Source organism: Sarcophilus harrisii, chromosome 1 (assembly GCF_902635505.1).
Source record: "Sarcophilus harrisii chromosome 1, mSarHar1.11, whole genome shotgun sequence".
In the NCBI taxonomy this organism is placed as follows: Eukaryota; Metazoa; Chordata; class Mammalia; order Dasyuromorphia; family Dasyuridae; genus Sarcophilus; species Sarcophilus harrisii.
The window spans coordinates 41021146-41047755 of record NC_045426.1 but is presented as its reverse complement, the minus strand read 5'-3'; the positions used below and the strand labels follow the sequence as shown (position 1 = coordinate 41047755).

The following is a 26610-nucleotide window of genomic DNA, read 5'->3' as shown; positions in this document are numbered from 1 at the left end:
TACATGTACTTTAATACATGACTTTAAAAGTATAGAAAACTTGAAGATTCCCCCCCTTCCAGAATTTGTTCTGAAAAATGGAAGCACAAAAAATGCAGAAGCTTCAGAACTTGGAAATGGATAAGGCAACGCGAGGATGATAAATGAGAGAGCAAATTAAGGGAGGCAGTGTTCAAAGGCAAAATATATTTTTGAGGAGGGACAAGAAATAAAAAAGAATGAAGAATAAACAGAACAAAATAATGTAGAAGGAAATTGAATAATTATAGCTATGAATGTGAATGGGATGAAATCACCAATAAAATGGAAGCATAGTGGATTAGAAACAGAATATAACAATATGTAATTTACAAAATATACGCTTGAAACAGAAAAATACAGGGTTCAAATAAAAGGTTGGAGCAGGATATTTTATGCTTCAATAGAACTTAAAAAAATCATAGGCAAAGCAAAAGCAGAAGCAAAATAAAGTTAATTAAAAGATAAAACTATTTTATAAAAGAGCTCATAAAAATGTAATATTAAAAAATAAATTCTATTTCTCTGGTATAAATCCATTTTCTCAAATATAAAAGGAACTAAATTAGATAGTCATTTCCCAAATTATAAATAGTCAAGGAATATGAACGGGCGGTTTTCAAAAGACATCAAATCTATCTATAGCTATATGAAAGAAATTATCTCAATTATTATTGACTGGAAATGAAAATTAAGACAAATTTGTACCACCTCATATCTATCAGAAATGATAAATGCTTGAAGAAGTGAGGGATAATATATACACTAATGAAGTATTGATAGAGTTCTAACTATTCTAAAGAATAATTTGGAGATATTTGAACTCAGCAATACAGATTGGTATTTAATCCAAAGGGATCAAATGACCTATATGTGCATAATGACTTATATGTATAAAAATTTTTATTGAAATTCTTTTTGTGTTAGCAAAGAATTAACTCCAAGGGAGGGGTTGCCCATCAATTGAGGAATGAATGAATAAGTTGTAGCACATGATTGAGACAGAGTACTATTGAGCTATAAGAAATCATAAGGGGTATGGTTTCAGAAAAGAAAAGAGAAGGATCTAAATTAATTGATGCAAATGAAAATGAGCAGATCCAGGAGATCTTTGTATATGGTGAAAACCACATTGTAATGATTATTAACTGTGAAAGACTTAGGTACAAAGGTAAATACAATGATCCAAGAAAATGTCAACAGATTTATGATGTTCTAAATCACTACTGATTAGAGAAATGCAAATTAAAACAATCTGAGATATCACCTTAAACCTCTCAGATTGGTTAAGATGACTGGAAAAGATAATGATTAATGTTGGAAGGGATGTAGGAAAACTAGAACACCAATGCATTGTTGGTGGGGTCTGTGTCCCAAGGGAATCATAAAGGAGGGAAAAGAACCCACATGTGCAAAAATATTTGTAGCAGCTCTTTTTTTGTGGTAGAAAATGATTGGGAAAAGAATGAATGCCCATTAATTGGGGAATGGCTGAACAAGATGTGGTACATGAAGGTAATGAAATATTATTTTCTATAAAAATGATGAACAAGCTGAGTATAGAAAGGCCTGCAAAAATTTACATGAACTGATGCTGAGCAAAACAAGCAGAACCAGGAATACATTGTACACAATAACAAGAATGTGTGTTGATCAATAATGAAAGACTCAATTCTTTTCAGTGGTTCAGTGATCTAAAACAATCCCAATTGACTTTGGACAGAAAAATGACATGTGCATGCAGAAAAAAATCTAAGGAGACTGAATTCAAATAAAGACATGCTATGTTCACTTCTTTTTCTGTTTTTAATCTTTCTTATGATTTTACCCTTTTGCTCTGATTTTTATTTCAACATGATTCATAAAGCAATGTGTATTAAAATTATACAATTAAGCAAAAAAATGATTTATGATGAAAGATCCTATTCATTTCCAAAGAAAGAACCAATTAACTCCTTATACAAATTGAAGTATAATTACCTTCATTTTTCTGGCTTTTTTGCAGCCTATAGCTAATATAGAAATATGTTTTATATCACTTCAGATATATAATTGGTATCATATTGCTTGGCTTCTCAGTGAGTGTTGGAAAGGTGTGAGGGAGGGAGAGAATTTGGAACTTAAATTAAAATAAAGAATGTTAAATAATAATAATTATGTGTACTATGTAAGGATAGCAAGAAGCCTACTGTGACTGGAACATGGAATATGTGAATGTATAAATGAACTGGCATCTTATGTTGGACCCTGGTTGTGAAGGACTTTTAATGCCAAAGAATGATATATTTTATTCTAGTCAAAAAGATTCACAGTCTTTGATAAAATATACATCATATAACAACAAACTAGGGCAAAATTGAGAAAACTTGAAAAAAAAGAAACACTCCAACAAGGATAGTCATGACATTTCTTGTATTTAGAAATTCTTTCCTTAAGAAGCCATTTTCAGTGACAGAAGGAGGATTTCCAGTGAATTGTGTTTCCTTAAAAGATTTGTCTTTCAGTAATGAATCCCAATATCACTGGAGAGAAAAATCAAATCACAGAGATTCATACTGAGACTCTTAGGGCTTGAAGGGCCTTGGAGAGGTCATCTAATCCATCTCACAAACTTGAGGTAGCAGCAAGCCTTAAAGCACCTAGACAGATAAGAAGTTATCCTCTCATTTAAGATCTGCAGGAAAGATTCCACAAGAAACCCTTTAAGCACTTCTGGTAACTTTAATGACCCACCCATATAGAAAACTTTCCCCCTCCATATTACCTAAATTCCCCATGCTACCATTTAAGCAATTTGAGATTTATTATCAAAATTAAGTAACTAGAAAAAAAGGAAATTAACTTACATTTCTATATTAATTTTAAATGTTAAATTTTTTAAGATTGTTCTCATTTCTCCATGGAGACGACATGGTATACTAGTGTTGCACCTGCTCTCCCAACCCCATGATTTTCAACAATAAATTCCATTTAAAATCATTTATTAAGAGTTTATTGAAAACAGGATACCATGTTTCAGAGTTGATGGAACAATATTTATAGATGACAAGGGCACTTAAAGTCTAAAAATATAAGGATATGAAAGATATACAAAGTTAATTGTGATTTAAAAAATGGAAGACTTGAGAGTGGTTTGAGATAGGAATAGGAGATACTGACAAAGCTTCAAATGCAAACTCACAGAATCTTTGAGTTTAAGAGGATCTCCAAGGTCCAATAGTTCAACCCTTACTTTACTAAGAAGCCCCTTCTTTTGTCAAAGCAAGCAAATGCATATTCATCTGCTGCTTAAAAATCCTCAGTTGGTATGATGGAAACACACTGACTCTTGATAATCTATTAACATGATTTGATCATACTTCTTCATGATTTCTTTTTGTCTTGTCATCGTACTCTCTCATCCAAAGGTACTTTGGTTTGGATTCTAATTCTAATTCTAATATTGTGCTGTCCTAAATGATTAGAACCTACTACACTAACTAGTCTCATATGCAACCAGTCTTCTTCAACCTGGCCATCGCCTACCTTACTTCTATGCTTGCTCTTTCTATCTTAAGACCTGAAAAGCCTAATCAGCTTTTATATCTGAAAATGGTATGTCAAAAATATCCATTATTTTTTTAAATAAATATGCCCATAAATCCCTTAACTAAAATCATCATATTCTCCCACCTTTGATCTATATGTGTCCTCCTTTTTAGAATATAGATTCCTAGAAGGCAGGCTTCTCATTTTTATGTTTGTATAGATCATTGCATATTTTCTAGGACATAAGAGTATTTAATAAAATATCATATTTGTCATTGATTCATTTCATTTTCACATAGGAAATTTCATTTCCCTTCCTTTCCTCAGAGGTACATTTACTTTTCTATATTTCCTACATACTATTTCTTGTCTTTCCCTGTGGGGCCAAGCAATGTAAGACTTATTTCTCTTTCTTGGAATATCCCTTCAAATATTAAAAGAACACGTTTTGTTTTATCTTCACCTAAATCTCAATATGCTAACACAATGTTATAAAATTTGTGGAAAAAATAGTTGGAAATAATTTGAATATAGTTTTAAAAATAGTTTGAAAATAATTTGCTGAACCAAATGTATGGAAGAAGTGGCATTTGAGTCAGGCTTTAAAAGGATGAGTAGGAGTTCAACATGCAGAGAGGGAGAGAGAGCATTCTCAGTGTAGGTATCACAATGTTCACAGAGGCAAGATATAAGGAATATACATAGTGTGCACAGCCAGTATAGTTGCCCACTCTGATTGAAGCATAATATATGGGGAAGAAAGTAGAATGAAATAAAACTGGGGATGTGTACTGGTTTAGGAGCCCAACAGGTATGGTTTGTTGAAATGTACTCACTAGGCAGTAGGGGACCCTAAAGTTTTAAAATAGAGTAAAATGACCAAATCTACATATGCAAGAGAATGGTCAGCATTAAAAGAAAGAGTTGGAATATGAAGAATGGATGAAAACAGGAAATCTAAGGAAAACCCTGAAGGGATGAAAATCCAAAGAAAAAGAAAAAAAAGCCAACTCTTTTTTTCAACCTTTTCCTAGATCATACTTGGACACCAGTCTTTCTTTGATTCCCCCAAAATTCTGTTAATTAATGTTAAGATTGAAGTCTTCTAAAAACTTTTTTTTGTTCTGGATATTTTCGTATCTAATCAGGTCTCTTCTATCTTCTATTTGTATATTTGATTGTTTAACCCAAGTATCAAACTTCAATTTATCTTTAATGGATTTACTTTTATTAGATTGAGTTCAAAGTTCTATCTTGTCAAAATCATTTTGGACCTTTACTTCGATCCATGTGTTACCCACTATCAAAACCCTGTATGTTTTCTGTGCATGTTTTCTTCCACAATGCAATGTAAACCCCTTGAAGGAATGGCAATTTTTCTTTTGTCTTTGCATCCTTGACATCCAGAAAAGTGTCTGGTATGTAGCAAGCTCTTAGCAAATGCTTCTTTACTAATTAAATGATTAATTGTGATGTTATGTTACTCAAAAAAAGGACCTCTTCTCACAGAATGAGTTATTAGGTCAATTTAGTAAGTAAAGAGATGTATAACGTTTCTTTCAGCTCTGAAATTCTTCAAATCTATTAAAGATGTCATTTTTATAGAGATTCTAAAAAGTAATCCTTTCACAGTGATTTCAATGGCACATCAATATCCTTATAAACGTATCCTTCATTATATAGATGTTTAAATGGAATAAATATTACTGTTGTGAACTTTTTATGATCCTAATTATTGCATTTGACATTTACAGAGTGTCCTGGTTCATACATGAATACTAATGCTTCAAATATAGTGAATGTGCACTCATTTATCATTGATAATACTACACTATTGTGGGCTAAAGGATAACAAGAATATCCAAATGTTTAGTGAACAAGGAGATCATTTGTTGAAACTGAAAAAAAACATGCTGTAGTTCATAAATTCTTCAATTTATCTACTATAGCAAGATGAAGAATGAGCAAGGTACACATTTTCCTGCATTTTATTAAAAAAAAAGATGCAAATGCATGCACATTCCAAATTAACCATCAAATCTGGAGTAACTTATGCAATGTACTTGGATTCCTTCTTCTGCCACTTTTATAACAGGTAGGCAGAATTATTTCATCATTCTTGTTTAAAATTACCCTGCTTAGGATCTCCCAACTTAGTTCTTTGTACTCATACAGAAGAAAAGAATATTTGACAATGTATCTGGACTAGCAATGTATTTACACAGGGAACTTTTTGTAGGTCACTCAAACAAATCCAGAGTAATGAAAAATATTGTAATTCAAAATAATTTGCATGTATAAATTACCAATCTACTATATCTACAAAAATTCTATTTGCATGCATATATCAAGGTGTAGTTGGAAATCCACATGTTTTGCCCAGAGCTGATACCATTTTCAAAACCTTTGCTCTATAATTTGCAATGATTTCTTTCCCAAGCTATACATGCACTGCTGAAATCATTGTATACCTTTCTGAGTCATCAACAGTACATAGACCATTAAACATGAAAATCCATACCTTATTCCAGACAACCCCAATATTCTTTCCTTATAAATAAAACTAGAGTTTTATTCCGGTCTGATAACAGAGTGGTCTACATCATATCCCTACTGAAAGGAATTTGAAAACGTGCTCAGAGACATATGCAATGAATTTTTTTAAAGAATTTGGGTTCCTTTGGCAGCAGGCCAGGGATCAGGGTTTTACACATTCAATTTTGCCCTCCCCACATAGACTGATTTTTTTTTAGATCACCATTGTGTTGATATCCTTACATACTTTCCCTAACACAATTGACAAAAAAAATTTTCTCCTCTGCTCAGGTTTCAAGGCACAATGCTGAAGATTAGTTTATTTTCTTCTACTCTCAGACCATGTAAGTCTCTAGTCACATTTAATCTCAAATAAGAGATTATTTGTCCTGCTGTCCAGAAAGTATTGGGATTGATCCTGCTAACTGATGATTCCACCTAAAGGAAGGTATGAGCCGTCTAAGTGGTTGTTTATACCATAGATGCTTCTGATGCAAGATTTACCAAATTTCAAAGAAAATGGAATACATGTTATAAATTGAAATAAATAATTTTAAATACAAATAGTTATAAAATAAGTTTAATCCATGAAAGTGTAGATTTGGAAATGAAAGAAAAATAAGATATTATTTTACAGATGTGGAAACTCAGAGTCAAAAAAAAAAAAAAAAGATCAACTTGTCCCGAATCATTCAGGTTAATATATAGGAAAGTTGAGATTGTTTCTATTACTGTTCAATGTTGAGATTGAAATAAAACAGTTTTCAAAAATAAGAAAAATAGGCTCATAGATCTAGATTAGGCAGGGACCATAGTGAACAATCTACTTCAAGCTCCTCATTTGGAGAAGAGGAAAGTGATAACCATGAAAGATCTAGTGTTTTATTATACTTGTAGCAATCATCATATATGGATTTGAATGTATGTTCCTGACTATAGAATGAGTATTCTTTTTCTTTGACAAAACTGTTTCTCAGCATTCTGGAATGAAGTTGAGAAGAAAACAATGCAAATGAGAGCAAGAATAAAAGGCAAAACTGTCTGGTTATCATATTGGGTACCTCAAGATGTTTTCTTTTCACTTAAAGAGAACACACACACACACACACACACACACACACACATATATATATATATATATATATATATATATATATATAATAAATTCTATAAGCAGAGAAATATACCTAGATCACTCATAAATGCTGGATAGATAGTAAATAAAATTCCTTGAAACGCACTGAAACAAAAAAAAAAAACAAAATTTGGATCCTCCAACCTTTGAAACCATCTAGATTTCCCCAGATGGTTGAAATATATAGAATTAGCCAGTGTTAGCTGTGTGATGCTCCAAATAAAGACTGCAGAAAAAAAAAATCACTCAATTAAAAATGCTTGATTGGAAAACTATAGCTATGAATGTCCTTCCTATGCTACAAATATACATGCACTTAATTACCTTTTGGGATTCAAAATTTTTTCATTATGCACATAATAAACTTTGTTGTTTGCTCATTTTCTTAGTTCTCTAATTTAAGCCCCAAATTACCGGGTAATCCCTATGCATATTGGGTTTAAATATGAAATACATTAAACAGGCATAAATATTTTATACAAATAAAATGTGAATGCACACTTATACTCAGCTTATTGTTATCTCACATAAGCTAAAACAGGCTGATGAAGATGCCCAGGAAACAAAGGAAAATTGGCTTGATCCACTACAAATTTCCTAATGACCTAAAACTTGAAGACAAAGAAAAATTATGACTGATTTAGATAAATTGATGGATTAATCTTGACCCTCAAGAGTTCTGGTCTGATTTTAGGCATAAGGGCATATGGAAGGATGAATTGGTTCATATAAACACCCCATATAGATACCCCAGGTAATGGTACCTATGAAAGAACTAGAAAGCTAATCAATCCTGAAAATAACAGATACTTAAATATGACATGTTTAAGGGAAGACTGTGTTTAAATTAAAGATATTCAAAAGAGTTCAAAAACAAAAGAAAAGTATACTCAAATAGCATCTCTATCCCTAAACAAGAATCATAGTTCAGATCTCTAATGTAGAGCAGGGAAGAACAAAAACGTTATACCCGCGGGGATATTATCAGAGAGGTTTGGGCATGATGATATATACCATATTACTTGTAAAATAGTACTTGAATAGCAATCAGATAACTGAGGTTTAAAGCCTGGCAATGACAATTATGAATTATGTGACCTTGACCAAGTCAATGAACATTTCCTGCCTTAGTTTTCTTATCCTAAACAGTATAGAAATGGATAGAACTACATGATCTCCAAAGTCCTTTCAATTTCAAGCTCTGAAATACAATGGCATTCAAACCATAGACAGGCACCTGTTAAGAGTCTGTTTGTGGGAAATACTGCATCATTACAACAAGCTCAGAGAGGTCAGAGAGATACTGATTTTTTGAGATAGTCATTTCATTAGTTCAATCAGTAAGATCCTTGGATATGACTTCATTTCATGAAAGCAAACGTGGCGAATAAAAAGCTTCTCCCCCAACACACACCCACTAACACACACACTTTTCCCAGAGAAGGACAGAGCCTCTTAGCCAGGTCCCTCTGATTCAATTTGATTTAGTTCTATTCAACAAGAAACTATGGAGTCTTTAAAAAAGCAAGAGATAGGAAGGACATTTCCTCAAGGGGCTCACATCCTAATGGGAGACACAAGAAGCACATATATGAATAAATACAAGGCAATTTTGGTAGGAATATTCTCTGATATCCTAAACAAAGAGGCATCAAGCAGCAAAGTTGTATGGGAGATGGATGGGCCTTGACAGAGTCCTCATAAAAGAAGATATGATAGACAGAAGCAGCATAGGATTATGGAAAATCCAGCTTTTTCAGAAATTCCTCCTCCAAATTACTGGGTTTTCTAAGCTAAACAAGTGAATTTTGATAAGCCTAATTTTCCACAGGCAACGCAAAAACTATATCCAACAATTCTTTTCATCTCTAGCTCTTAATAGCTATATCACTAATTGAGCATTTAAATTATTATTATTGGCATGCTTTTCTCTTCTATTAGAATATTAGCTTCCTGGAGCAATGATTACCAAACTTTGATCAAGCACTCCTATCTAGTAAAAAATATGAGCCTATTCCCCCATAGATAACTAATATATTATACTAATATTCCATGTAAATTATAAAATGCACAATAAAAATGAAATAAATATTTTAAAGTATTTTATTTATTAATGATATAAAATATTTTGCTGTCACCAAAGTATTAACAATTATTTCTTTGAAAACAACATGATTGAGAATGCTGCATTATATTTTGAAAGCATTAGTTTAAACCTTTAGAAAACAGAAAGATATCACAATATGCTACAAGTAAATGAATGAGTGAAGGTGTCACTATCAACCTTCTATAATGGGCATTTCTCAATCTTCTCTCAGGATATTTGGTATAACATGCATCCTCCATGACCATCTGAATACAGTATAAGGAAATCAGTGTCAATTTGCATATTTAAGAACTGTAAAAATTTTTACTTTGAAAATGATTATAATGACAAATTGTGATTTTTTCTTTGTTATTTTCTAAATGTATGCAAGTATCAATTTTATTTTCTTGGATACTTAGAGGAGGCAACTGATTGCCATGAACAAATCCAGAAGAAACCTGGATCTTATCTTTCTTAGATGGGGAAACACAGGTTTCTTGAGAAAGCATTTCAACTGTTAAAGAAAGTCAGGTTATTAGAATTGCAAGATAGGAAAAAGAAAAAAATGATGGATTAGAATGAGCCTTATTATTCATTTTAATCATTATCTAAAATATTGAGGCAGTAAACATAGGAGGACTATGAATTTGGGGAATGCTCTTTCTGAAGTATTGCCTTAATCTCTAATTATACTTTTTAACACACCAATAAATTTTTTAAAATGTGAATTATTCAATCTTTTTTTTTTTCTTTAAGAAATCATATTGGTAAGCCAGTTCTCAAAATCTTCCTCAACAATTTTACTAATTGTTCAGATCCAAACTTTTTCAGTTACAGAAAATTTTACAGTACCATCTTTCTCTTGGGCATCTCTTCTTGTCTTTCTTGGATTTGGGGTCCTGAGACATCTGAGCTGCTGGAGTGTTATCTTCCTCTTTTATAGGAGTATCTAAGTTTAGTAGCAAGCAGCTCTAATTTTCCATCCAAATGTCCACAGTTGGCAGCAATAGGCATGGAGAGGTGGGATTTCCTGACAAGCCTCCAAATAAGATGGACTGATTCCATCTCTACTGCTGGCAATATCACATTCATATCACAGACTAGTACCAATGACCATCTCACACATACACTCTGCTCTTTAGAGAAAATGTAGCATAGGAAAGAAATGTATTCTGGGAAAATATATGGTTTAAAGTCAGATCAATTGTCTTTTAAGTTCCTTCTCAGATAATAGCAATTATGTGTCCCTTGGCAAATCACTACCTTTTCAGAAACTACCTCAGTTTCCTTATTTATAAAAGGAAAAAGTTGGGAGAGTTGTATCCATCCACCTCTAAATCTTGGATTCTGTACTCTTCCATTTTCATTATTAATGGCTCTAATCTGTCTGACGTCATATTTATCCAGAATCATAATGACAGTTCTTGAAGGGCCAGGACCAATGACCCATACACAAATCCAAGGAAAACCAAGAATCATTTTAGAAGATGAAATGAAGTAGCATATTATTTTTCTTCTACAAAATACGGCTGTTAGAAATCACTTAGATAGCTAACAAGACATTAAAATATCTTCCTCTTTATGGATATTTACCTTCATTTTCTTCCTCTGTTTCAATATGTAGATATCTGGGTCAGCTAGAATCAATCTTTATAATCTATGTTATAATTTTTTTTGCAACTTTTGATATAGATACATTGGGTATAACATTACTTCTTATATGCAACATCTCATCTCTTATTTTTTTTTTTTGGACTTTTACCTTGTCTATGCTTATGTTTGGAATGCACTCTCTTCTCAGGTCTATCCCTTAGGATGACTGTTTTTTTTTTCTTCAAGGATTTGCTCAGGTTCTACCTTCTACACAAAATATTTTTTCATTCCATGAATACTGATATCTTTTAACCCAAATTATTTTGCATTTTTCAGAGTTATCATTATGTCCAGGTCTCCAGATAGAATCTTATATCCTTAAATGCAGGAACTGTTTTTCTTGTAAAGTTTCCATCCTCAGGAATAAGTCCAATTCATGAGAAATAATAAATGATCAGTAAAATAAGAAATAGCTTTGATATACGGTCTTACATTTTCCAAAATATCTTTTAGTTTCTTCTCTTAAGAAGAAAACAAAATTAGGAGTTAGGCACTATGTCCATTTTAAAGATGAAGAAACTAGAACTGAGAATAAGGTATTTTTTCCAGGTCATATATTTGAAGCCAAGTTGAATTAAAGCTTGTTAGCAGCTCAGTCTGGAGACTCCTAATAGTACCTGACCTGTCCCATGCATAGAACATGCAGAGAAATATTCAACCATCTCTCAAAAAGAAATGTACTAGCTGAAGTAGTGGATAGAACATCAGGCTGAAGTCGGGAAGGCTCACCTTCCTGAATTCAAACTTGTTTGTAGTCATTTACTATCTGTGACCCTAACCAAATCTTTTAACCATGTTTGTCTTAGTTCATCATCTATAAAATGAGCTGGAAAAGGAAATGACAAACCACTTCAATATCTTTGCCAAGAAAAACCCAAATGTGATTGCCAGGAGTCAAGAATGAATGGAAAATGACAATAACAATATGATACATTTTAAGTCTAATATGATTTTTTATTATTTTCTATTTCTTTCTAAAATCTGTACAATTAACAAAGAATTAAGTCAAATACTGTTTTGTACCAGTTGCTGATTTCATAGTGAAAATGTTTACAATGATTATTTCACAATGGACTCATGTAAATTATTACCTCCCTCTGTAATTTCCGGCCTCCCCTTCCATTGGCTATCTCCAGGGACTTTCCCAGTCACAATACCAACATCACACAGCCTCTGTCTAAATTCATTCTACTTCCTAGCCCTTGGAAAAAAAAGGGAAATGACTAAAATTCTGACCAGAACCCACTGAACTATTTTTTTGACCACTATTTCCTAGACCCTTGCCCTTTGACCTTGAAACCTCACTTCTCTTGATCACTTATTGTGAAGACCGTGTATTTTTAAATCAGCAGGAGTCAGGAATTCAGGTTTGGGGAAAATCGTCAGTCTTTATTCTCAGTGAAGAAGATTCGGAGGTGGAAGAGAATTGGCGATAGCAATGTGTGCAGCTGAGTTAAGAAGCTAGCTAGACCAGCAGCCACACGACCCGCAGCTAGGAGTATCGAAACCAGGCCCAATCTCTCCCAGGTTCTCTTCCTGTCTCTCTCTCTGCCTCCACACACCAAAATCGTCATTTCCTCTACAACACATCAGGACTTGCAAGGAGAGTGGGCAGGGACCATTCTTTATCCAATCATGTATATTAATAGAGTATAGCTCAATTACTATTTAGCCTCACGTACTTGGGACCTCAGTGCATCAACTCAAACCCAGCCCATTACAACTTATAGTGGCTACCATACTTGACCCAGACCCCAACTGTGACCTGAGTGAATATTCTTTGTTGAGCCACAGTAGCCCTGAGAGAATTATCCCCCTTTCCCTAACTCTGTCCATGTCTTCCAAAGCCATGCTGCCTACCCTTTGGAGAAATATGAATAATATGAGAACTCATTCAGTAGTGACTTATATAGAGTGGTCACCACCAGAAACTAGCTATGGTAGAATCTGTTTCCTTAGGGATTATCTAAAGTATCCCTTGGGGAATCATTTTCCACTCCCATGTGTACACTCTGGAGAATACTATTCTATGGATAAAAAAGGTAACATTGTAGATAAACTATTAGATTTGAAGTCAGAAAAATCTGAATTTGAATCTTGCCTTAAATACTCATTAAATAGCTGACCCTAGGAAATTTAGTTCTCTCAGATAATATTTGTAAAGCATTGTAAAGCACTTAGTACAGTGTCTGGCTAGCACTGTTAGTATGTCCATTTTAAAGATGAAGAAACTAGAACTGAGAACGAGGTATTTTTTCCAGGTCATATATTTGAGGCCAGGTTGAATTAAAGCTTGTTAGCAGTCTTCCCCTTCCCCTTTTGCCAATACTTTTCTTCCCCTTCCCCTTTTGCCAGTACTTTTCTCTATAAAATGGAGATCATAATAGCACTTAACTTATAGGATTTTTGTGAGAATCAAACAAGATAACACATATAAAATATCTTGTAAATTTTAAAGCCCTACATAAATGCTGGTTGCTATTGTTATTATTAGATACAGAATCATGTTTACCTAGCTTTGTATCTCCCATACTTCCTGGCACCTGGTTAGGCACGTAGTAGGTATTCTAGACATATAGTCCCAGAAGAAGCTCATCCATCAGTCTTAGGATAACCTGGTCTTACTAATTTAATTGGAGCTAATCAATGGACATAATAAAGATATGATGCTAATGGACTTAAGGTTATGAATTGAATGGGGTATGTGTATAAATATATAACCCATTACACTGCTCTATTACACCTACATTGTTTCCCCCCTAAAACAATCTATCACTTTCAAGGGAGAAACTCAGAAGCAGCTATCTACACATATATGAGCATCATATTTATAAAGAGAAAAGCTCCACCTCAGTAATGCAGGTAACAGCCTAGTAAAGGCAGAGATAGAGTGGGTATGAAAAATATATCAGTCCCATTTTTCTGATTTAGACCTGAGTCAAAAGGGATATTCAGCCTATATCTCAGGGGAATATCCTATTTTACTGGCTTACAAGTAAGACAAGGGACATTTTTTTTTCTCCTCCAAAAACTTGAAGGATGAACAAAAGAGGCAAAGCACCAGCTTCTACAATGAAAATGTTTCAGTGATCTTTTTTGGAAATCTAGAATTTTGTATATATTTTCTTAGAATTTTATGCTTATATATCAAATTGCCTCCCTTCTCAATGAGGGGAAAAGGAGAGAAGGACAGAATTAGGAACTAAAAAAATTAAAGTAATGTTAAATTTTTTTTCATATAATTGGTGAAAAATTTAAGTATATTTAAAAAAAATAAAGTATGACCTTACAAATGGAAATAAAAAAAATTATAATTGGAAATCACTTTAATGGTCTCTTCCACATATTATTCCACATATTCCACCAAAGGAATACACCCATAGTAAGGTGAAGAACAAGTAAGGGAGAAAGGGATAGAATTCATCTTGTACTTGAGGGGCATTCTAAGTTGGAAGAACTTTCATTGTTCATAAATTGTTTGTTTGTTTCTTCATGAGATCAAGGCAAAATGGTATTCTTTCTTACTTTTGCAAATTGCTCCTACTTTGACTGACTTTGGCCAGAAAGATGTGTGGACTATCTCTCTTCCTTTTCAAAATCTCAAAGTAGGTATTATAGGGTTTTTTTCACCCCCAAGCCTTTCAGTTTCCAAGCAAAAGATCAAATGAGTACTGGTGGGCAGGACAAAAGGAAAAGTTAAGAGTAAAGTAAAAAAAAAATCTTCAAAGGCAATGTGAACTATTAAGAAGATTAGAAAAACTGCATTATATGTGTTGATTTGGAAAAGAGAGGAAAGTTATTTTCGAAGACAAGGAGAAGAGAGGGACAGGGACAATGTCAGGGAGAGACAAGGATCTTTTAGTTAAAAACATATTTAAATACATTTATAAGAGAGACATTAAATGCAAACAGAATGATTTACTTGTCAAATCGAAGGTGAAATACTTTGAATATGAGAGATTCTGAGACCAGTTAAGCAGAACAGATGGTAGAGAGATAGGTCTATAGTCAGGGAGAACTAAGTTTAAATCCAGACTCAGAAAATTACTTCTTATATAACCCTGTTCAGGTTACTTAACTTCTCTCTGAGTTTCTTCATATGTAAAAGGTGGTTTATAATATCTATCTCACAGGATTTTTTCTTCTAAAAATAAAATAAGTTATTGGTAAAAACCCCTCTAAAAATCAAGGTGAGATACACACATACCTACAAATTTACCTATATGTACACTGAGTCACAGTTCCAGTATTAATTAGGATTTTTTTTTGCTAATTCCTAACTGATTTAGTCTTCTCAAATGGCTCTTAAGTTCATAGGATCATAATTTTGTAACACATGGATATAAGGGGTCATATAATCAAACCTTCATTTAAGAGATGAGGAAAATTAAGATAAGACAAGGTAAGGGATAAATAGTAAAATCTGTATTGAGATCCAGATTCTATGACTTTAAATCAAGGATTTTCGCTCATTCTCCCCAAATTAAAGTATTGAATTCCAGGAACCCATAAAGAAATTGTAAATCCCATGAGAAGACATCTATTGTTTGAGAAAGGAAAAATAATTCTTTGTGGAAATCCCTCATAAAGCTTTTCTGTAGCATAGAACAGAAAGTAATTTGAAACATTTATATTTCTACAGTTGGATAACATCATTTGTTTTTTTAGAGAGGTTGGGAAGGTTGGGGCAGAGGTCGTAGAAGAATATTAAATGATAAAATATTCTGTAATTCATTCTCTCTAATAAATAAGATTCTTGACCATAACCAAATCCATTTCTCCCACACACTGTCTCCAATACTGCTAATCGCCTCTCCGTTCTGTCACAGTGACTTGCTGTAATAGTTAACCATAAAACAAATGCATTATGGAAATACTTCTTCTGGCTCTAAACTGCCAAGAGAAATCTCACTGTGTGTCCTAGAGTTTCAGTTCCACGGGCAAATAAAAACTTTATTTTCAAAGTATACATTTCACATTTTAAAACTGTGACTGTATCAAAATGTAGATTTTGAATAAAAAAGTATTAGCACTGAGATTGAGACTATCTATGAGTTGAGAGAAAACCACACAAAACACATTAATAAGACAATGTTTTCTCAGTGAATAACAACCTAAACAGGGCTTAAAATTATTATTCCTGGTGTCTTGGATTTAAAATTTCTTATTTCATTATTATTGATGATATATTATAAATGTTCATTTTTGTCTAATATGGGATGGAAATGTTGTCTTAATGGTACATGTTATTAGTGAAACAAAAACTCATTGAATGATTATACACAAATCAATTAACACCTCATATCCTCAGTTTTCTGTAAAATGGGGACAATAACAACACATATGAAATACATATTATGTGTTAGTCATTAAAATATATATTAAGAATTAAAAGAATGGCACGGAAACAAACAAAAACATTGTATTACCTACTTCCTTCAACTGTTTGAAAGAAAGAAATGAGATAAAGTAGATAAAAGTTTTGCAAATGTTAAAACACTATGTGTATCAGTTATGAGCCATATATATTAAACAGTAATTAATTTGTGGTAATACTTAACAAATCAGTATCTAAATATTGATGTTCCCTCCATAGATGGAGACATCAAGACAATCTAAGCACTCCCATCCATTCCTCTCATAAGTCCATTACAAGAAGTCCTAGTAAAATGACATATACCTTCTCTCAATTATCTTGACATTATTAGGATATTCCTATCTACTAGTAAACCCTATTTTGAACCAAATGACTAACTCATCTTCTTCTGTCATATGTATCTATAATGACATACTTTACTCCAGTCTTATGTGTTTTGTTGTCATCTTGTTTGTTGTCCATCACCCTGCTTATATCCAACACGTGTTCTTTTCTTACCCTCTAAGAGAAGATGATTCAAAAAATGAGGTGGGGGAAATGTTTTGATGCTCTGTGTTCTATTGTATTTTGTGACTTATGGCCATACAGAAAGCAAAAAAAAGGACCTTGATTTCAAGGATAATTTGGGGTTCATTAAAAAAGCGCTCTAATTTCCCATTAACAAACCAGCCTTCTTTTTCCTTTCTGCTTAATTACTACTATTATTAATTCAGATTTACTGTAGAAATTCAGTAAAGAGCATAGTCTGAATTTTGAATGCTTTAAAAAGAAGACATTTAAGTATTAATTTCTATTACATTGATATAAAAAATTCATTTTAATAACCATATATCTTATACCTTAGTATATGCCAGAAATTGAGAATACAATGACAAAAATAAAATTGTTTCTGTAGCCAAAGTATGTACATTCTCTTGTGAAATCATTTCAATAAGAAATAAGAAAATACAAAATATGTGTACATTTATACAGTATTATTTTAAGAGGAAGAGAGCAGTAAGGAAGAGGCAAGACATAATAAAGAATGTTACTTGAGCTGTGTTTGAAGCCAGTTTGATTATAAGAGATGAAAATGGAGGAGTGAATGCTTTTGGGTTATGGCATGTTATCTTAATACCAATGACCGGTACAGAGTAGGGTATGTGTTTTAATAAATACTTGTTACTTGATTGCTCCCATGTAAAAATATGGAGATGAGAAATGGAAAATTGTGTAAAAATAATAGTCAAAGTAAGTGTCAGAAAGTAAGAAGAATTAAATAAATGAAAAGGCAAGCATGCAATAGATTTCTAGTGAAAAATTCAATGTCATAAATAAATTTCTTTGACACATATGAATTTATTTATGGAGCTAGAAATGTAAATTTTTCATTTGGGAGTTGGGGAAAGGATTCTGATTTCACAATATCCTTTACTTGTCAATACCATAAAAACCTTCCTTAGAAATTTGATGAACCTTGTACTTGGTGAGAATCAATGTATTCGGTGCCTGAATTTCCACAGATGTTGAATGTGTGGAGACTGTATTAATGAGGTTGTATTGTTCTGGAGGTAGTATAAGTAACACATAATGACCACTGTCACTCTATTCTTCACAAATAAATGTGACATTGTTATATAGCAAGTAACAAATTAGCAGCAGCTTCCATCACAGAGAAGCCCCCATCCTTACTTCATTTCCATTATATTATAATTTTACTTTGTCATTTCAAATACAATTTAAATAAGGACATGAACAATCCAAAAGGACTGAAAAGCTGCAATGTTCAAAACTAAAAATTTGTGTACCTAGGAAGCAGATCCTTTCACTTGGAATGTTTTTGTTTGTTTGTTTTTGGCTTATTTTAGATACAATTCTACCAGGCTTAACCATTTTATATCCTGCCTCATAATATATTAAAAACTAAGAGAGTTAAAATAGAATATAATAGGTTACCTCAATGTTCCTATACTTTTTCTAAGTGACATTTGTAGTGATTTTGCAGAATTAAATGTTTAAAAAATTAAAATATCTTGCATATTTTCAGGATAAGGAATGAGGGAAAATAATGTTTTAGGGAACATAATTTCCAATAAAATCATTAAAATATAAACAAGTTTTGATTATTAATGAGTTAAATTCTCAACTAATCAGGGAAAAATGCCTTTCTCTCTGTAATAGTGTCTTTCTTTAGCAATCCAGATAACTGGATTTTCACTGGAATTTCTATGGGTAGCATTGGAAATCTAAGAAGGGTAATTTTCTGCTCCTTAAGCACCTTATATATCCATCCAGTTAAATGTGGCAACAATAGCATTTAGACTCCCAATTAACTCATTAATTGGCAAGGAGTTTAGAATCAATATCTAGCTAATAGCCAAATTAATGAATCACTGGTGAAAATATTTATATTTATATTTGGGAGTAGAAGAGCCATTATAATATAGGTGATAAATCAAAGCTATGCAGTTCAAGAGGATGACAGCCTGCTTGGATGCAAGTTTTAAAAGACACATTTGGGATCTGATTTATATTTTGGTTGGATTCCCTTCTTGTACACACTGGATGTAGTATATAAGAAATACCTGTACTTAGAGGAAATGTTCAGACTAAATTTCAGTGGTAGAGACTGGGCTAATACATAGTTGGTAGAAGTTATTCTCATATAATTTTATATTTTATTTCTTTTATATTTTATGTATATTTTCTAAAACCATGCAGCTAAGAAATAACAGATATAAAATTCAAACTCAGATGTCTTATCTCTCAGGTAACTCTCTTCCAACCAGTCAGTGAAAAACCAGTGTCCCCATAAACTCAGTTCTCATTCCAGGCATATTACCTAAATATAAGGGCAACAGTGAGTAGCAAGTTTGACTCATATAGATGTGAAATTGGCCCTGAACACTGAGAATCACACAATCATTTGTAAAAGTTTATTGATTTTTTCACATCACTGTTACTCTCCAATAAACCAATATGATATCTGTACTCACAGAACAACATATTTCTATTGAAAATAGTGATAGCCAAGAAATGTCTCATCATTAGTTCTGTGGACCCAAGAATAGAAATCCTGCTTAGTTCTTCTTCCGAAAATTCAATGTTTCTTTCCTTCTTTTTGACGAATCAAAGTTTCATAGAATCTTCCCTTTAATAAATCCCCCATTTAAAAATACAAACAAGTAACATATAGAAAACCAACATTAAGGGATTGGGAATGTAAAAAAGGAGGTAGTATGATTGAAAAGACTAATTCAATCCTTTTATCTAAAGTTCTTACTAAAGGCATAGTTCTTCTTGTCTATTTTATGGAGACTAGTCACAAATCATCTAAGATCATTTTCAAATGGGCAGATATAATGCAGGAAATGATGTCAATAATCATTCTATGAACTGAATCAGCTCAGAAGTTATGCTAATGGAGAGCAAAGGAACCATGAGTTTCAAAATCTACATTGCCTAGAAAAATTCTTGTTTCTGAAAACTATTTACTATGCTTGTAATTTAGAATTTTTTTCAGTATCTCAGGAGGATTTAACTGATGGAAGAAATAGTACACTTGGAAAGGTATCATCTAAACCAAGTATTTGGAAAAGTTTTCTTTAAAACAGCTATTTCTAAAGCATTCTCCGGCATGGGTATCTCAGGACAGGGAGGTGGGATTAGCACATGGAAATAGCCAGGTGTATTTTATCTCAGTCTCTTACTCATAATCAAGCTTCTTTCCAAGAGAATGACCAGTTTACTCACACCTGTCTTTTAGTGAGGACATCCTGGTCTTTTCTAAGAAATAACCCTTTTCTTTCTAGCTCCAGATAGTAGGCAGACACATTTTTTCTGTCATAGCTGAACTCATAATTGCTGGTAAAGAGACAAAGAATGTTTTATTTTTGCAAAAACATAAATTAAGTGCCAACTATGTGCCAGATATTTTCTCAAGCCTGTGTACCACTAAGATCAAAAGATACACTTACAAGGAGATAAATGAGGCAAAGTACAAAAAGGTCATGGTTTTGCTAATATTTTATTAAAGGAATATATAGGAATACAAAGTCCATATGAAAACACAGAAAATGCCAATAAGTAGTTACTGATATGCCAGGATATAATCAAGAAACCATGAGGTCCTCCCTCCCTCCTTCCCTCCCTCCCTTCCTTACTTCCATTTTTCTTTCTTTTTCTTTCTTTCTTTTTTCTTTCTTTCTTCCTTCCTTTATCTTTATTTTTTCTTTCTTTTTTCTTCCTTCCTTTATCTTTCTTTCTTTCTTTTTTCTTCCTCCCTTTATTTTTCTTTCTTTCCTTCTCTTTCTTTCTTCTTTCCTTTCTTCCTTCCCTCCTTCCTTTAGCTCTCTTTCTTTTCCTTCCTTTCTTTGCTTTCTTTCTTCTTTCCTCCCTTTTTTCTTTCTTTCTCTTCTTTCCTTTCTTTCTCTTTCTTTTTTCTCTTTCTTTCCTCATCTACAAAATGTGGGTTATAATAATATACCTAAGTACTACTTAATTTAAGAAACTTTTATTGAGAGCCATTTAAATCTCAGGCACTGTGTCAGGAAGTGGGGATACAAAAAAATTTCTCTCTGCTCTCAAGGATCTTGCAATAGCATGTATGTTTAGAAGAATTGCACATGTTTAACCTATATAGGATTGCTTGCTGTTTTTGGGGAAGAGAGAGAAAAAACTGGATCACAAAGTTTTGCAAAGGTGAATGTCTTTGCATGTATTTGAAAAAAAATAAAATATTATTGAAAAATGATGTAACAACAGAAAACATATATATGTTTAAATATTGTTATAAATTTATAAATGCACATATATACACAGATTTAAAATACACTAAATTCAAAAGAGGGAAGATTAATAACTTGTTAATGCAAGAAAGTCCTACTGTAGGAAATGTCACTTAAGTAAAGCCTCGATGAAAACTAGGAGTTTCAAAAAGTTAGACTGAAGGGAATATTTCAGACTTGGAAGCAGAGTCTATGCTAGGGCATAAGGATAGATCATAGAATCTGCGAATCACCAAACAGCCAGTAGTGCAATTTGGCTAGCATATAAAGTAAGTGAATGAGGTATTGTGTAAAATAAGCTGGTTTTAGAATGTGAAGGGCTTTAAATACAAATGAAAGGAGTTTATATTTTATCCTAGGTAAAATAAGTAACCATTGTAGCTTTTTGAGCAATGGGAATCTCATAATACCTATACCTTAAGGATATGTGTGGTATTTTGTTTTTGTTTTTGTTTTTTTTTTGCTTGTTTGGGTTTTTTTTCTTTTTTTTTGGACAATGAATTCAAAAGAAGAGAGTCTGAGTGTATGGAGGACAATTAGAAGGTTATTGCAGCAGATCAGAAAAAAAGTATAAATTTGGGTGGTAATATGTAAGAAAAAGGAGAAAAAGGGATTGATTCAAGATATTGAGAGAAGCAAAATTGATAGTATTTGATAGCCGTCTAAATGATAGAGGGAGAAGCCAAAAGTTGACAATGACTATTGGCATGTGGGCACTGTGTGATGTGGAAGGTTGGTGAAACTTTGGAAGTATACAGAAGTTCGGAAGAGAGAGATCTGTTTCTATTGTAAAGAAAAGTGCTTTATAAATCTTAGATAAGTCTATAAATGTGAAATCTATCAAAGATTCATGTTACTCTTAAACAAAATAAATCTGTCATATATATATTCCCAACTTTATCAATGAAGAACAAACTCATGACTTGTCCTGAGGTTCAGCAGGCATAGATGTCAGTGAGTTGCTATTGATTCAATGCACCTTTGGGTAAACTAGTTTCATCTTGCAACATTTCTATGTAAAAATGAAAGGATTAGACTAGGTAGATGATCTGTAAAATATCTTCTAACTCTAACATCTCATAATTTTATGGATGCTCAGGAGCTTAGCAATATGGATGCAAGGTGATTATCAGGACATAGCAGAAATTGTGTCAGAATCTAGAGGATCTAAAACCCTGCAAAATCTTTGAAAGAATGGATCATCACTAGCTTCCATTGAATGCTTCTACTTTGTGGAAAGGGGTAAAAAGTGAAAGACAGTATATTATTTGTTCCAAAACATTTGGTTTTTGCGGTATTAAACATTCAATTTATATTAAATTATTTTTATGACAAGTGATTTTCTGATTTAAAGGTATTCAAATTAATTGACATTATAGCTTAATAAGACAACACACATCCAACAAGTTAAAAACTGTCTGGCAAACCCTTTTTCTTTTAAAATTAGAAGTATATAATATGATTTACATCTGGAAAGAAAGGTAGCAAAGGTAATTGGTGAATTTTGCAAAATACTTTATAATTAAAAGAATTAAAACTTTGGGTATGATTGGCAATGGAGTCATTTCTTAATAATGATATGAAAGATCAAACAAAAGAAAGGGGGAATCAGCTTAATTACATGCTTATCAAAAAATAACTGGGAAAAACTTGAAAGGATTATGCAGTTTTTTTCTACTTGTTAGAATTAAGTAAATGATGAGAAAAACTAAGATGACCCACAAACTACAAAATACAGAAAGTTTCCTTCCAAAGGGAAGAAGAAAGACCTGGGGAATGCCCCAAATACAGAAATGCATCTGCTTCTGTATAGAGTTTCCACAATTCCTTGGCCCATTTCCAAGGAAGAAGAAATGCCATTTTTCATACAATCTGGGCACCTAATTAAGAGGTCAGTAGTATATATAATATCATGTTATACTTCAGCCTGGGGGGTTGGTGGAAAGAAGGGAGCACAGTAAGGTCTACTGATGGATGGCAAATGGACTGAGTGATTTTAGATTGAGAACTAAGTAGGCCTGATGATTGTGTTCAGTCTTTTCCACCTCAGGGTATGAAGTAGTAGTTGTGACCAGCTTTGGGGGAAAAAAGCCATTATCTCACAAAGTGCTGCATCTTACAAGCCAGAAAAAATCTTCTGGTAAAGCTTATTTTGTCTACCCAGCATAGACCTAACTTTCTCTGACCACCTCTGACTGTTCTTTACTCTAAATCTTTGATCAGCTCAAATTGAGAAAGAAACACAGTAAACTTAAGCATGAAACATGAATGTCACTGGAAAAAAAATCAGGCTAACATCAGTGCTTGTGAGATATTGTTCTGTTTAATCCAATGGAGAGAAATTAATAACTTGCGGTATCAGCCAGGCTTGAAATTTCTCTGTAAGGATCTAGCTGTGTAGATCCTCCTCCTTCCACCAAAAGATATAAAGCTATCATTCAGAATGCAAAACTATATTTAATCTTGTGCAGACATCCTCTTTGCATTCATACCAGTCATTTGTATCTTGAAGGAGGGGGTAGGAGCCTTTGTTACAGCCAGTTTGTGCCACAGAAATCTTATCAACCTACCAGAAAGGAGGAAAAGAGTCCGTTTTATGTCAATTTGTAGCCAGAAACTCTCTCCCCCCATCCCTGTTGATTCTGGGAGGCAAACTGTAAAAGTTCTATGTGGATTTCTACCCGACAGCACCCACAACCAGAGCTTTCTTTACTAGCTGCTGGCAAACTCGACTTAATAACTAGACTCTAAGGGAGGCGGTAACATTGATTTGCCCTACAGAGCGTTCGAGTGCATTTCCATCCGAAATCTCGAGCCCTAGGCAAGCAATCAACCTCCTTGGGGCTTCCAATGCAGAAATCCTTTCTTCAGCAAAGCTGTTTCCCTACGCTGGCTGCCAAATCTATCAGACACCCTGGCTGATTTGGGGTGGGGGTGGGGAAGTTGCACATCACTTTCTCTTTCTCTTCCGCTCCTCATTCAAAAAATAAATAAACAAATGAATGAATGACTAAATATATAAATCGCAATATGTATGAACGTAGACATACTGAGGCCCTCTATTTTAGGAACAGAGGCAGGCTAGTTCTTTCAGGGCTTGGAACCACACTTATTCAAGGTCTATGACTCACACATAGCGCCTGGTCTCTATCTCTTTCTTTGGAAGCACGGGTTGCAGATTAGGATCAAAACTGCGGGTTGGATAAGTTGCCATAGCCCTTGTCCACCTCCAATCCTACTCCAAACTCAGCACTTAAGCTTGGCTCACAACTACTTACTCCAAGAGAAGAAGGAAAGTGTTGGACAGCTCCTCTACCTTCCTTGGAGTCTTTTCCACCCTCTCTCAACCGAAGTTCAGACCACTAAACTAAGCTGCTTAATTCTCTCCTCTTCCTTCCTAAAACGCCACTGTAGGAGATATTATTCCCTTAAGCCCCCGGAACCCAACGTGCCTTCATTCCTGCCAAAACAATAACAGCATCCGAATGGGTCGCCAAAAGGAAACTAAGCCGGAGGGGGGGGGGGGGCAATTAAGGCGTGGAAGCAGCATCAGGAGAGAAGTAATTAACCAGAACTAGAAGAACTGTAGGAGATAAACTAGAAGGAAAGCAGGGACTCCTGCCCTGCACCATCCGATCGTCTGGTCTCCTGGTTTTGTGTCTGGCTGGCCGTGCAACAAACTTATTTTCTGACTACAAAATACATACACAGCAATATTGTGGACCAGGGGCGCACGGCGCTGCGCCTGTGCTAGCCGTGCGCTCCCAGTCCCTCTTCCCGTTTTTTGAGGAGGACCTCGGCACCCGGCTACTGGACCCTCTCAAGCACCCGGATCTGCTGCTGTTGCCGTTATTGCTGCCGCTACTGAGGGCGCCCGTCCCTGCTGCCTCCAAGACCCAGAGTCTGCAGCCTTTGCAAAACATCTCCAGCAAAAGGAGGGTGAGCTCTGCCAGGGAGCACTGCCTCCTGCGTGATCAGGGCAACCCTCTTCCCCGCCTTCGGCGCTACCTTCATCCCTCGGCAACTGACATACACCCTCCCTCCCCTTAAATTGCTCCCTTGGCGGAAAAGAGATGGGGTGGCTTTGGTTAGCGCTTGCCCAGGCTGGACAGTGGGGCTCCCAGCCAGTGCCCTGCCTCCGTCCAGTCTTACCTTTGCTTGGAGCTCGGCGGGAGCCTCGGGACCGCAGACAGATTCCCTGAGACCCGGTGTAGTGGAAAAGCTTCCTACTTGCGACCAATCCCTGTGTTGAACCCGTTGCTCTGCCCGGTTCCTTGCTCCTTTTCCTCCTCCCCCCTCTCGGTTGTTCATAAAACCTGGAGCGATGGAGTATTGGCTGGCAGCTCCTCTGGGGGGGACCCCTCTCGCAGCCAAGCTGGGCATGCTCAGTGCCCGTGGCGAGAGGTGAGGGATGCGCACCACACCTTGAGAAGCTGGTGCGTTACACCTGTAGGATGAAGGCCCTTAAGTCGGAGGACGCTGGGAAGGTGGAAGACGGGGACCATGCCCGCGCCCCAGACTGCTTCTTTCCCCAAATGGCACCTAGCAAACTGCTTCAATGATAGGAAAGGGAAGGAGCAGAGTAGAGCAGGGCAGTGCAGATTCTTAGCACTGGAGATTTGATGGGGTGGGGAAGTTGTCATCAATGAAAGCTCCTCGGGCTCAGATAACGGGAGATGTCCAAGTAGGTAAAACAATTGAGCCTGTAATGCTGAGGAGGTAGACTGCAGGACAAGCTTAAGGGATTAACCAATTATTTTCCTGGGATTCGGAGACACTACTCTGCTCACTCAGGAACTGAACTGGTACCCTGGTGACCTGTGGAAGGGCTGGATAGTGAAAACAAAACCAAACAGTCCCCGTCTCAGACCCAGACAGTAGGCATCTCCTCGGTTGCCTGGGATTGTCAGTAGGGCAACCAGATTCTGTAACTTCTGGTGACTGTTCCTTCAGGTGGCAGACCTGGCCAAGGAGGGTAATCAAAGAGTTTTTCCTGATTCTTTGATTGGGATGAGCAACTTGGATGGAAGAAAATACCACCTTAGATTTGATGTCAACTGAGTCATAAGATTTTAAATTGGGGAGTGAGAGGAAATGGGTATGTGTGACTCATGAGATTACAGATTTATCACAGTATTTGTACAATATATACATCTACAGCCTTATAACTCTATTATCAGTTACAGAAAATAAATCACCAATTATCCTCTAGTTTTTGTTTGTTTGTTTGTTTGCATCCAAGGTAGTTACACTTAGCCACTAACTTTTCTTCCAATTGAGCTACTGGATAAAATATGCACTCTTTTTTTTTTTTTAATACTATATTTGTTTCAAAAACATGTTTCAAACTTGTCTTTGCCTTTATCAGGAAACTGGAGGCAAGTGGATAGAAAGAACACTGGGTTTGAAATCAGGAAGAAATGTGAAAGTTACTTAACCACTCTTTGCCTCAGTTTCCTCAATTGTAAAATAGAAAAATAATAACACCTACCTTATAGAGTTGCTGTCAGCA

General features: G+C 34.5%; 1 protein-coding gene across 2 annotated transcripts in view; it reads right to left on the bottom strand.

Annotated features, from left to right (window-relative positions):
- The window catches only part of CNTN4 (contactin 4), a 1178424-nt gene extending 1152690 nt beyond the window's left edge, over window positions 1-25734 (bottom strand). For both annotated transcript variants that reach the window (XM_031954124.1, XM_031954148.1), the window contains exon 1: window positions 25251-25734. The gene's annotated coding sequence lies outside the window, so the exon portion shown is untranslated. The remainder of the gene's footprint in view (window positions 1-25250) is intronic.
- Window positions 25735-26610: the final 876 nt, after the last annotated feature.